The sequence below is a fragment of the Mastomys coucha genome, unplaced genomic scaffold (genome assembly GCF_008632895.1).
Source record: "Mastomys coucha isolate ucsf_1 unplaced genomic scaffold, UCSF_Mcou_1 pScaffold7, whole genome shotgun sequence".
NCBI classification, from domain to species: domain Eukaryota; kingdom Metazoa; phylum Chordata; class Mammalia; order Rodentia; family Muridae; genus Mastomys; species Mastomys coucha.
The window spans coordinates 18024414-18038697 of NW_022196913.1; the positions used below are offsets into that span (position 1 = coordinate 18024414).

At 38.1% G+C, this 14284-nt stretch overlaps 1 protein-coding gene across 3 annotated transcripts in view; it reads left to right on the forward strand.

Moving 5' to 3' along the window:
* The window catches only part of Lyst (lysosomal trafficking regulator), a 181335-nt gene that overhangs the window by 9948 nt on the left and 157103 nt on the right, over window positions 1–14284 (forward strand). For all 3 annotated transcript variants that reach the window (XM_031359427.1, XM_031359429.1, XM_031359428.1), the window contains exon 2: window positions 12670–12755. The gene's annotated coding sequence lies outside the window, so the exon portion shown is untranslated. The remainder of the gene's footprint in view (window positions 1–12669; window positions 12756–14284) is intronic.

A 14284-nucleotide genomic window follows, 5' to 3' on the forward strand; every position in this document is an offset into this window, starting at 1 on the left:
GGCCTCGAACTCAGAAATCCACCTGCCTCTGCCCCCCAAGTGCTGGGATTAAAGGCGTGCACCACCACTGCCTGGCCTTGAAGACTATTTTTAAAGTCATTTGTTTCAAGTTACTGGCATAATCTTCTCTATTCTTTATATTTTACATTTATTATTTATGTGTGTCTGAGAGAAAGTCTGTGTGTGTGTGTGTAGGCCTGAGTCACGGAGGTTAGAGAGCAACTTCCAGTGGTCTGTTCTCTCCTTCCACTATGTAGGAGATTGAATTCTGGGGATTGAATTCAAGTTGTCAGGTTTGGTAGCAAGCACTGTTACCCACTGAACCATCTCACTGCTTCATTATTAGTTTTTAAAAGTATTTATTTTGTTTGTATATATGTGAACCTGAGTCAGTGTAAGTGCAACACATATGTGATGGTGCCCACAAAATCAGAATAGGGTATTAGATCCCCTGGAGCTGGAGTGAAAAGCTGTTGTGAGCCTCCTGATATGGGTGTTAGGAACAGAAACTGGGTCCTCTGCAAGAGCAGCAAGTGCTCTTAACTGCTAAGCCATCTTTCCAGCCCCATCCTCATTTTTTTTCTTTAAATAAAATACTAGCAATATTGTTTTGGCAAAATCTGGTTTTACTCACATTAAGGAAACATTGTAAGTGGATCTTTATGCTTGTTACATATTTTTTTTATTGGTGTACTGTCATGAAAGTTCACAGTCCAAAGAGACATTTGAAAATTATCTAGTTTTAATTTTTCTGAATATAAGAATAATAGGGGCCAGGCTGGGATTAATAACATATACCCCGTTCTGGGGACTCAGGAGACTAGATCAGGAGGATCCTAAGTTTGGAGTGCCCTGGGCTTTATTAGCTAGACCCTCTTTCAAAACAAATTGACAAACCAACATCAAACCAATAGTTAAAAAGTGGGGGTGGGGGTAAATATTTGAGGAAAACCAAAAGCTCAAAAATATCTTTTATTTTTAGTCTGACATTTTATCTATTGTGTTACTAATACCCTGAACATTTTTGTATGTTTTAGGAATATAATTCTGTAGCCAAAATCCATCTGAGTACCCTAGGAACCTGTAGCAATTGGCTTCTAGTATATAATTCATCGATAATTTTATTTTTCTTTGTCTTCTTTATTATTGTTGTTGTTGTTGTTACTATTATTATTATTATTATTATTATTATTATTATTATTATTATTATTATTATTATTATTGAAGGTGTCTTACTAGCCCTGGCTAGCCTAGAATTCACTGAGCTTGAGCTTGAGGCATATCTCATGTTTTAACTTGTCAAGTGCTAGAATTACCACGTGTGCCACCATGCTGAGCTTACCTGTCCATATTCTTTTTTTTTTTTTTTTTTTTTTTTTTGAGACAGGGTTTCTCTGTGTAGCCTTGGCTGTCCTGGAGCTCACTCTGTAGACCAGGCTGGCCTCGAACTCAGAAATCTGCCTGCCTCTGCCTCCCAAGTGCTGGAATTAAAGGCGTGTGCCACCACCGCCCCCATATTCTTAACATAGGATAGAAACTTATTGTGATGATGAGTGTGGGTTAGATTTGAAAAGTCATTTCTTAGAAAATATTTCTTTTTTGTTTCAGTTCTTCCAGACCCTGTGTTCATCTCCCCTAACCTGCCCTCTCCATGGATGGTTAGAAAGCAGTTGATTGAACAACTGATTTGACTATACTCTTAGTTTTCTTGGAGTAAAATATAACAAGAAACATATTTTTCTATATTTGACTGCGTCAACTAAATTCATCTTTTAAGGGGTAGCTAGTTGTATTGTTTATGTAGAGGAAACTAGCCTTGTTTAAAGTTCAAAGGCGTAGTCTAGGTTGTCTCATTATGGTTCTGTGTGGCTTTCTAAAAATGATTATAGTTTGAGCCTCCTACCTGACTTACAGGGTATCTTTAAGGCTTATGAATATCTAGACCTTAGGATTCCTAGACCTTATTTTGTGGAATCTTTTGCATATGTCAGAAAAACATAAAACTTGATCATTATGATTTTGCTATAGAAAATATTTCATTATTTTCACTTTTCATTAGGTTTAGGCTTCAAACGATTTTTAATGTTTCTTCAACAAGTATGAAGGGCTATGTCTATAATAAAAGTTTAAGAACTTGTTAAAAAGCCTGTAGTCTTTGAATTATAATCTTTAAGATAACATAAATGATATATCAACTTTTTTACATTAATTTATTTGTTCACTTTACATCCCGATTTCAACCCCCCTTCCACTCCTTCCCCTTATACCCCTCTGCTTCACCTCTGAGAAGGAGAGTGCCCCCTGGTACTAGCCTACCCTGTCCTCTTTCACTGAGGCCATCTAGCCAGCCCAGGAACAGGATCCACAGGCAACAGAGTCAAAGATACCTCCTGTTCCATTTGTGGGGCTACCCACATGAAGACCAAGCTGCACATATGTGACATATGTGTGTGTGTGGAGCCTAGTTCCTGCTCTTTGGTTGGTGGTTCAGTCTCTGGGAGTCCCCAAGTGTTCAGTTTAGTTGACTCTGTTGGTCTTTCTGTGGAGTTCCTGTTCACTCTGGGACCCTCAATCCTCTTCCCCAACTCTTCCACAAGACTCCCTGAGTTCCACCTGTTTGGTTGTGGGTCTGTGCTTCTGTTTTGGTTACCTACTGGGTGGCCAGACATCTGGGATAAGGGATGGGATGAGAAAAGTTATAAGATGTCCATGGGAATGACTCTAGCTGAAACTCCTAGCTGTGGGGGATATGGAGCCTGAAGTGACCTCCTCCTGTAGCCAGGCAGGACTCCCAGTGGAGAGATAAGGACACCAACCCATTCAAAAAACCTTCAACCCAAAATTTGTCTTGCCTATAAAAATTGCAAGGACAAAGATGGAGCAGAGACTGAGGTCAACCAGTTACTGGTCCAATTTGAGACCCAATTCCTGGGCAAGAACCAATCCCTGGCACTATTAATGTTCCTGTTATGCTTACAGACAGGAACCTAGCATGATTGTCCTCCTAGAGGCTCCACTCAGCTGCTAACCAATATCAACTTTTATTCCTAAGGTTTTTAAAAGATAATAAACTTTGCTAAGGACTCTAAGAGTTTGTGTAGCACTTTTCTTAGTACTTCACAGCCTGCTGTGGAATAGAAAAAGGCTTTTCTAAGTTCATATTAGAGCCTTAGCTTGGGGATGTTTTTAAAAAGTATTTGAATATTTAAGTGTTTTCTATCAAAGTTAGCACTAAGTGAGTTGGTATTTATTGACTTCTTACTGTTTATAGTGTGTGTTAAGCATTGATGATTTTTTTATAGATAAGACTTGGATTAAAAAAATCTTTTAAAACAGATTTAATTTAATTTAAGTTTTGCCTGCATGTATATCTGTGTACAACATGTATGCAGTGCCTGAAGAAACCAGAAGATGTCAAATCTTTTGAAACTGGAGTTAAGAGATAGTTGTAAGGTACTATGTAGGTACTGGGATTTGAACTCAGGTCCTCTGGAAGAGCAACCAGTACTCTTAACCACTGGCCCTCTGGGGGTCCCTTCTTCAGAAAGTGTAATTTAGTTTGTAAAGAAAGAATAGAAGTATATGATACAGTGCGATGAATGATAATATAAAGGCATTTAGAAAAGAAATTATTAGTAATTTCCATGGCAAGAGCAACATGATAAAGCAGTGAAGCAGTGTGGAGGAAATGTACATCTTTGGGGAAGAACTGTAGAGGAGGTGGTCCTATGTGTTAATTGTGTACAGAGATTGGGATGAAGAAATGGTGGAGGCTATTGCATGCTCTAAGATAGGTCTCATTTCCTATGAATTATAATGTTGTTTTTAATTTCAAGGAATCTTGAGTGACTTTTTTTTTTTTTTTAAGCAGTTGTAAGATTTAGGTTGGATAGAAAACAGGCCAGATGCAGGAGCTGAGGGCCCAGGAGTGCTTAGAAATAAAGCTAGAGAAGAAGGGGCCAGATTCAGTGATGATGATAATAGTTAATAATTACTACTCTTCAGTCTGCCAGGTATTAGTGCTCTGAATGAAATGTCTCATTTAATTTTAGTACCCCTGCCTCACAAATAACTCTACCTAAAAGCTTGCCTACATAAGAAACAAGAGATCTCTTGGGAAGAAAAATGAGCTCACCCTAAATTATTGTTGTTTAACTCCTTGAAATATAGAAGGAAAAGAAAATTTAGGGATCATTGTTTTCTTAGATTTCTGCCCTCTACACAAAATTATTCTAAATATATTTAGCTAAGTGTTCTTTATTTGAACAGCCCACACTGTTCCACGTAACTTAAAAATGTTTCATTAAACACATTTTCTTGTTTGACTTAATCTAAATGCACAATACAGAATAAATGTGGGAGCAGCACTATCATTTCGTTCCCCTTTCACTTCTTGAGAATTAGCATAGCTCCACATTTGTAATGTTGAACATCTAGGTCACAGCCAACTTTTATAAAGCCCTGTGATGCTGAAATTCTAGTGACATCTCTTATTAAGATGTAAATTCTTTCTATGAGGAGTAACATCCTCTCAGGTCACTTACTTGTTTGTATAAAAGAAAAACAAGAAAACATAAGAGAAGTAATAACAAGTTGACACATTTTTCTGTGTGTGTGTGTGTGTGTGTGTGTGTGTGTGTGTGTGTGAGAGAGAGAGAGAGAGAGAGAGAGAGAGAGAGAGAGAGAGAGAGAGACAGAGACAGAGACAGAGACAGAGACACAGAGAGACACAGAATGAAGAAATTGAAAGTTAGGGCAGCAGGAAACTTGTGATGCTTAGGGCTGAAACAGCCTAGCTATACATACATAGGTCTAGACCTGGTCACTAAATTGCTTGATAGGTATCCTTCTGAAAGACACGGCTATGAGAAATCTCCCTGAAATTCATGCAATATCAGGAAAAGCATGAGATAAGAATCTGTCCACCCAGCTTTTAAAGTCAACCTTAGTTCACTTAGATACACAGACAAACTATAGATAAATTGTTTGCCAGAATGTAACATGAATTGCCTCTAGTCTAATTCTTCATAGAATCCTCATTCTTATTTGAAACCTCATGAGCTTGGCCTTCACTGTCCCATTCTTGGTACTCCCAACAGAACAACTCATTAAGCTTTGCTTATGCCATTCTAGATAGTTTGTAACCTACAGCTCCCAAATTTCCAGTTCTCATAAATCATTCCCTAAGGCTTCAGAACCACATGTTTGGGCTTAGACACAAAAACTCTACTTTACTGGTATCAGTTTTCTGTGTTAATTTTGCAGAGCTGTGACCAAAATACCCAAGAGAAAAATCTAAAGGAGGAAAGGTTTCGGCTTACCAATCCAGAGTGTTCAGTCTATGGTTCTATGGTTCCATGTGCTTGAGTAGAAGATCTTAACAGTGGCAGTATGTGACAAAGGAGGTAGAGACAAAGAAATAGATAGATAGATTATCATTATAAAATAAAATTTAAAAAGCTGCCTGTATTATTAAAAGTATGTAAATATTTGTAATGTACTTTCTGTTTTTAAATCTTTGGTTAGAAATCTGATGGCTGTTTGCACATCAAGCATTGATCAGAAAGTTACAATGCAGTAAATATATCAACAGTTGCTCTGTTGCTTGTATGATTTAATTTAATTGATATGCTTTAACTGAATTGTTTTTAAGGAGACGTTTGGGCTGGGGAGATGGCTCAGTGTGTAACATTTTTGATCTATAAAAGCTTGAGGACCCGTGTTTAGATTCCTGGTCCCTACATAAAAAAGTGGTCATAGCAATGCGTTCTTTAATCCAGCACTGGGGTGAGGGGTTTGAGATAGGAGGATGTCCAATGAGTCTGGCCAATTGGTTAACTGTAGGTTAAGGGAAAGGTATGAGGGAGAAAGAGAGAGGAAAAGGAGAGAAGGGGGAAAAGCAGGAAATGGGGGGAAAAGGTAAGGAAGGGAGAGGAGGTGGGAAGTGTGAGGACCCTGTCTCAAAAAATAAGGCAGAGAGCAAGATTAAGACATGATATTGACTTCTGACTTCCACACGCATGTATGTGCACGGAAATAATAAATTTCACACAAATAATAAATGTCCAGCAGAGAGCCCTGTCTGTGACTTGAATGAAACAGTTGAGGCTATCTATTCTTGAAATGCCTTGATTATTGGCTACTATCTGATAAGTTTGCCATGTCTGCACCTTCTCTTCTTTCCTGTGGCGTCAGACAATGGTGTAATGCTTCTTGCTCTCTGCCCCTAGCCTGGCCTCTTTACCTGTACTCTTAACCCAATTGTCACTTATTTTCCCTGACTTTTGTCTTTCATTCATTCCTTCTCTTGCTCCTATCTTTGATGGTTTTTCCCTTGTGGATACATTGGTATGCCAATAAATGGGCTCTTTGGAGGGGAAAAAAAACCCACAAAAACAAATAAGCAAGACCCTGATATGGGCCTGTGGTATGTTTTAGCAGGAAATTCTGGTGGCTTTGAGTTCAATCTCCAGAACCCATGTAAAGGTAGAAGGAGAGAAACAGCTTTATAGGCTTTAGCTCTTCTGCTACCTGATGCCCAGTTGTCCTCTGAATCCACACGTTTCCACCCTCTATTATATTCACATATACAATGATTAAACAAAATTTAGACTTTGTATAACATTTTGTTCTTTTTCATGTGTAAATACTCTTACTATGACTGAACTGCCTGGGAGAAGGGCCAGGCAGAGCCAGTTAGAGATATCTGCTGTACCACCAGGCTGTTACTTCCTTACAACCTAAAAATATCACTAGTTTCCCAAAAGTTTTCAAACAAAAATGAGATCCTTTATTTTTAAATATAACAAAAACCTTTCTTGACCTGTGGCCTCTCTTTGTAGCATCCCCCTACCTTTTCTTTCTTAGTCCTGTTTTCTCAAAAAAGTGATCTTTTTTTTTTTTTTAAAGAATTATTTATCATATGTAAGTACCCTGTAGCTGTCTTCAGACACACTAGAAGAGGGCATCCGATCTCATTATGGATGGTTGTGAGCCACCATGTGGTTGCTGGGATTTGAACTCAGGACGTTTGGAAGAGCAGTCAGTGCTCTTAACGGCTGAGCCATCTCTCCAGCCCCAAAAGTGATCTATATACTATTTTCTTATTCCACCCTGTGTTGGAAACTGTGGGTAGAGTTGACAAGGTTGTTTTAAGAAGTTTTGGGATTGAAATGTACAGCATGATGAATTTAGTCTTAGTAGTCACTGCAAAGAAATTTATCACTGACCTGATGGACAGAGCCATGGGTCACTTACCAGGTGTGTTTTTGCCCCCCAGCCATTCTGCACATAGGCCTTAGCTCTTCTACTATCTGATACCCAGGTGGCAACACCAGCAGCTCAGTCAGCCATTGAGACAGTTGTTCTGACTCCCTGGACTCCCTTTCTCTCTTCCCAATCTAATCAGTCATCAAAGTTATGCTCTTATAACTCCTAAATAGACATTTATTAAAATTATACTCTTTTACTATTGCTTAAGAAAAAAGGTCTCACTTTTTACTTGAAATATTACAGCAGTCTTCAAATTGGTTTACAAAATGCTAATTTCTTCCCTGAACTCTTGCTTCTACTTTGATATAAGAGTGACCTATCGGCCAGGCAGTGGTGGTGGGCACCTTTAATCCCAGCACTTGGGAGGCAGAGGCAGGCAGATTTCTGAGTTTGAGGCCAGTCTGGTCTATGAAGTGAGTGCCAGGACAGCCAGGGCTACACAGAGAAACCTTGTCTCAAAAAAAAAAAAAAAAAAAAAAAAAAAAAGTGATCTATCTGTTCAACATTGACTGTGTTACCCTCATGTTTAAAGTTAGTCCTTGGCTTTCTATTAGGCTTGTTCACCAGAATCTTTTAGGAAGCTTGTTAAATGTGTTTCTGTTGGGCCATCTTCAGCTTAGGGAATTGGAGTCTTTGAAGGTGAAACATTGGAAAGTGTATGTGTGGTTCTGAGATCCACTAGCTAGTAGATTAAGTTCTTGGTATAATGTCAAAAGTCTCACCCCATTTGATTTTTACCTACTATTCTATCCTCCTTTTCCTTGTATCTTCTATTATAATTACAATACCAAACTTAGTATAATGTCCTCAGTGACTTAACTGGAACTGCTTTCTGTTTGTAATACTTTTTCCCCTCACTTTCTCCCATCATTTGTCCGTCTTCTACTTAAAGATCCTTTAGCCTAAAGGTTACCTCTTTCAGGAAGCTTCCTGGACTCGAATTTGGGTCAGGTGCCCTTAACAGTTTAAAAGATCCTCAATTCTGGCTTTCCTTTGTCACTGTATCATGAGCTTCTTGTGGTAGAGACTAAGATTTTTGTGCATGTGTGTTTTGTATTCCTTTTTACATGTTTTTTTAAAATTATGTTTATTTATTTGTATATGTTGTTGATGTGCATCCTATGACACATGCATACAAATCAGGGGACAACTTGCTGTAGTCAATTCCTTCCTTCCACCTTGTGAGTTCCTGGAATCAAACTTAGGTCATCAAGTTTGGTGGCAAGCACCTTTACCTATTGAGCCATTTTGCTGACCCAGTGTTTTATATTATTAATCCAGTACCAACTAGATATTCTGTAATTATAAACAGGAAGAACATGGAATCAGGCTGGCGTGTTAAATTAGTTCTTGTCACTGACAAATGAGAGAAATAATTTAAAGGAGTAAGATTTATTTGTATTTGTGGCGTCTTAGGTCTCACCTGATGGTTATCTGGTTTCATTGCTTTGTTCCTGAGGTAAGGCAGAAAATCGTGCCTGTAGGATCATATTAGAGAAAGGATACTTACTTTGTGGTAACTAGAAAGTAGAGGTAACAGGAAGGGGTCAGTGCCAAATTACCCACTTCAGGGCATATCCTCAGCAACCCACTTCCTCCAGCTAGCTCTGCCGTCCACAAATTTTTTACCTCCTGATTGTCACTGAATCTTGACTGTGTCAGTGGATTAAACCAGTGATTGGGTCAGAACCCTCCAGATCCAATTCTCTCTGAAAAAAAAATCCTCAGATACACTCAGAGGTACTGGTCTCACAGTTCAATAAAATTGACAAGATTAACCACCACAGCTGGGTTACAGCAAATTAAGGTATGAGGTTCAGGCACTGGAGAAAAGACTCAGCAGGTAGAAGCATGAGCCGGATGACCTGAGTTCAATCCCTAGAATGCTTGTAAAGGTAGAAAGAGAACTGACTCTACAAAGTTGTCCTCTGACTTCTACATGTACACCATGGGATGTGTGCTTATACATGGCTCGAATGAGAATGTTCACCATAGGCTCATGCTTGAATACGTGGTTCTTGATTGATGAAACTTTTGGAAAGAAGTAGTATGGACTTGAGAGAGAAGATATGTCACTGGGGTGGGAGGAGGAAGGTGAGCTTTGAAGTTGGAGAAGACCATCCCATTCCTAGTTAGCACTCTTTCTGTCTCCTGCCTGTGGGTCAGATGTAAGCTGATAGATTCTGTTCCAGGGCCATGCCTGCCTGCCTACTGCCATTCTCCTAATCATGATGGCCATGGGCTCCCCTTCGAAACTGTAAGCCCCAAGAAACTCTTCTGTAAGTTGCCTTGGTCATAGTGTCACTTAGCAATAATAGAAAAATAACAAAGGCATATGCTCATATACAATAATAAAATTAAAATAAAAAATAAGTTTGTAAGGTTTAAAGAAAATGTAAATAAGGTGCCATGGATATAGACTCTGGAAACAAAAGTGGTCATATAGTAGTCATAGTGTTTTTAATGGAACAACTGGAAATATATGAAGGACAAAGAGATAGGAAAATAAATTAGGCAAATGGACTGACTTTGAAATAGCATGTGCAGAAGGAATAAGGATATGAAACCAAATAATACGCATACACAAGACACAAAAGAAAAACACATTCCACAAACAAATTGTTAACAAACTGACCCTGTAATTGGATTCAAAGAGTAAGCAGTTCTCAGCTTCCATTCTTTGTTTTTCTTTGATTAGGAGAGAATGATCTACAGCAGACTAATGAAGATGAAAGTGAGAAACATAAGAGAAAATTGAAGCCCAAGGCGAGAGAGGAAGATCTAGGACCTCTGGCTAGTCTAAATGAATTCACACCTCAGGGTTAGATTCCACAAAGAGTTGTTAATGTTTTTGCTAAACTGGTAATCTTTGAGAAATTGTAATAAACATGAAAACTTGTAAGAAGCTGTGGAAGTGCAGTGTTCCAAAATTTAAGAGAATGCAGATTCCATAGATTTTAGTGAACTTGACATTATTCTCACAAAATTCTAGACATGATCTTAAAATATTGGCAGATATCTATACACAGGAAAGGAGAGCAGTAATTTGTATCAGTTCTCTAAGAAGAATTTATTTCAGATAATATAGCTCATCCTGCCCCTTTGAAGGCAGGTATAGCTACAGCTGTAGTGTATCTAGATTTCTGTGGGAAGTTAACTGAGCTGTTGCTCACTAGTGGTGTGGACTGCACCTACTCTCTAATCCTCACAAAGCTCCGTGTACTCTTGTATATCTCCTTGTTCCATTTCCTGTCTGCTTTATTTCCCAGAGCCTATAATAATGTGTGATCAAGACTGTGCCAAGATACTCCAGGCAGGTCTTTGGATTTTAAGTATTTTGAAATAGTTGGATATCACTTTTTTAATCCTTATTATTAAAAATAAACCCCATAGCTAATAAAGAAACATTTCCTCATGTCTTCTAGGTAAAAACCATAGAGCTAAACTATACAGATAGCTAAACAGAGGCACAAAATTTCCCTTAGCATTCTGAAGTAGCTTTCATTGTATTAAACACAGAAAATTTTCAGTTTCATTTAAAGAATTCAAACAAAACAAGGAATTTAAGAATATGAATTTTGGTGGGAATTTATCATTGTTTGGTTTTGGTATTTTGAATTCTCATATATCTTCAAATACCATTCACCCTGATAGGAGAGCAATGAATTGGCTGTCTGTAAGAACACTGAGTTATATATGGGTGATATTCTACCATTCCCTAGATTTCCCTGTTTAGAAGACTGATACTTGTCTCATTCTCCTTTGTGGTTAATTTGTATCTTATCTGGAAGTAGGAGTTGGAAAAGGAAGAGTGCTGTGATGAAATTTATAGCTCTATATTCCAGGATTTCCTTCCTGAAGATTCAGTTCTTGGAGCTAGGCATTTATTCTTTATTTTAAATATTTTGTTAATTAAGAATTTCATGTATGCATATATTGTTTTGATCAATTCCACACCCTATTCCCTCCTTTCCAACTCCTCCCTTATCCCCACCACTGCTATTCCTTATGTTTTGTTTTCAGATGTTCTGTTTTTCTCTCTTTTTTAAAACCCAGAGTCCACTTAGTGTTGTCAGTGTGTGTAGATGTGGAGCCATCTACTGGAGCATAGGAAGCCTCTCAGGTGCTATATCCCTGAAGAAAGGTAGCTGAGCTTCCTAGCAGTCATCAGTTGCCTGTAACTCTTCAGGGGTGGAACTTCCTTACCACTTCCTCTCTTCATTCTGGGGTTTTGCCTGGATTGATCTTGTGCCGGTGTATTAGTCAGGGTTCTTTAGAGTCACAGAAGTTATGATAGTCTCGATGTAGTAAGGAATTTATTGCAGACTTAGTCTGTGGTCCAGCTCCCAACAATCCACTCCCAACAATGGTCGGCAGCAGCTATGAATAGAAGTCCGATGATCCAGCAGTTGCTCAGTCCCACAAGGCAAGCAATTGAAGAAAAAAAGCGAACTTTCCTTCTTCCTTATATAGGTCTCCAGCAAAAGGTGTGGCCCAGGTTAAAGGTGTTACCACACCCTTAACCCCAGGTGACCCCGATTGAACTAGTAGATCTTTCTATCTCAATCCTCTGGGATTCGTAGCTACTACACCTCAAGATCTCCATGCCAAGATTCAGGTCGGAAACTTGTTATCTCTCAGCCTCCAGATTAGAGCCAGGTGAGCCCTCCAATTCTGGATTGAAGTTCATTTCAGATACAGTCAAGTTGACAACCAGGAATAGTCACTACAGCCGGTCTTGAGCATTAAGTCACATCCACTGTCAATTTCCCTGTGAAGCTTTCCTGTGGTATTATGGAAAACGCTGTTTCACTATAGTCATCTGTTGCTTTTGGTTCTTACAGTCTTTCTATCTCCTCTTCCTGAATCCTTGGGAGGAAGGGTGTGATACAGATGTTCCATTTGTGGCTGAACATTCCACAGTCTCTTATCCTCTGCATATTGACCAGTTACGGGTCTCTATGTTAAATTACTGTCTACTACAAGCTTCTCTGATCCCAGCTGAGAGATGTACTCATTTATTGTATAGTAACAGTAAAGGTTTAGGAGTTGGTGCTGTCTGTGCTAGATATGTAGCTTTGCCCCATTCTCAGCTTGGGTGGTGGGGACTGGGGTTGCCCACTGGGTAGTACTACCTGTATAAAGTGTGGGGCTCTGCCCTTTTTCCAGGTGGCAGGTTATTAGGGGTCAGCAGGTGAGTGGGTAGGCAGAGCTACCTGTGAGGTGGTTCTAAGAGGTCCTTAGCGGGCTAGGATTTTTGTGGTTTTGGGATTACAAATAATTTATTGCCTGTTACATATATTACATACAAAAATAGGCTACTAATTTTTTGTCAGAACTTTATTAACATTATTTGATTATTATTGCCACTAATGTATTTGTATCTTCTTCTTATAGGTGAAACCTTATGCTGAGACAGTTTTATCTAGTTCATGAACCAAAATTATATACAAGCTGAATGTTTCAGAAGTGTTGAAAGACTGGTGAGTAACATAATAAATAGTAACAGTTAGAAGACTTGGTTCAAGGTAATATTGTGGAGCTATCTAGTTAAAGTAAACAGATTATTTCTAGGAAAGTGTATATATAGATTGTTGTGGTTTATTATAGCCCATATTGCTAGGTGATTTAAAACAGCGGTTCTCAATCTTTGAGTCACAACCCCTTTGGGGTTGAATGACCCTTTCTAGGAGCTACATATCACATATCCTGCATATCAGATATTTATATTTACAATTCATAATGGAAACAAAATTATAGTTATGAAGTAGCAATGAAAATCATTTTATAGTTAGGAGCTGTTAATAGTGGGTTGCAGTTTTAGGAAGGTTGAGAACCACTGGTTTGAAGGAAAGAAAATAATATTAAAAGGAAAAGTGCTTATAAGTACTATGACACACTTTCTATATAAATTTTATATAGTAAATATTTTTATAGTTATAAACATGTATAAACTATAAAAACATGGATGGTGATGGTAAGTCTCCGCTGGTGTGGATGTAGCTTTCCTGTGGTGTAGTCTTGTTTCCTTTGCACACACATATGATAGTCACAAACTCCCCTCAGCATCACTTACAAATTCTGAGTGTTGGCTATAATCTCATGTTATATATATTTAAAAAAAATGCTTGTGTGTAGTTTACATGTATTTTTTGTGTTTGTGCTCACATTATATTTCTGTATACTTTTCTGAATATGTGAAATATTGGGAAAATTTAAGGAAAATATATGCCTGTCTTTTCAGTTGATTCTCAGAATGGATGGAAAATATTCAAGTATATTGAACATTTATTCTAGGAAGTAATGAACACAATGTACAACATAGAAATAGAAATACCTCTAGTGATATATTAGTGTTGTGTTCTGTTTATGTTAATGTAACTAGGATGGAACTTCTGTAAGAATATTGCATAGAATTTCAGAACCTTGACACTTTGTAGATAGTGGTAATTTGTTACCCAGCATAGCAATTATAGTCAGTGATGATATATTATATTGTTTAAAAATGTAAAACCATGGGCCTTAGTGTTCTCATAAGTGTAACATAATTAAATTCATTAATTAACTTGATTTAACCATTCCAGAGTATGAGTAAGTAGATATATGTGTATTTAAAATATTATGTTGCATGCAATAAATAAAATTTTGTCAGTTAAAAAAAATAAAGAGCAAGAGAGCTAATATGAAAAACAGCTGTTACATGTATGAATGTTTTTCTTGTATTTATGTATATGCACCATGTGCATGCCTGCTGCCTGCAGCGTCCAGAATGGGTGTCAGATCCCCTGGGACTGCAATTACAGAAGGTTGTTAGCTGCCATGTGGATTCTGGGAACTAAATCTAGGTCCTCTGCAAGAGCAGCAACTATCCTTTTTTTTTTTCTTTTATTGGCTATTTTCTTTATTTACATTTCAAATGATTCCCCCTTTCCAGGTCCCCCCTCTGGAAACCCCCATCCCATCTCCCCTCCTCTGCCTCTATGAAGGTGCTCCTGACCCACCCACCCAGTCC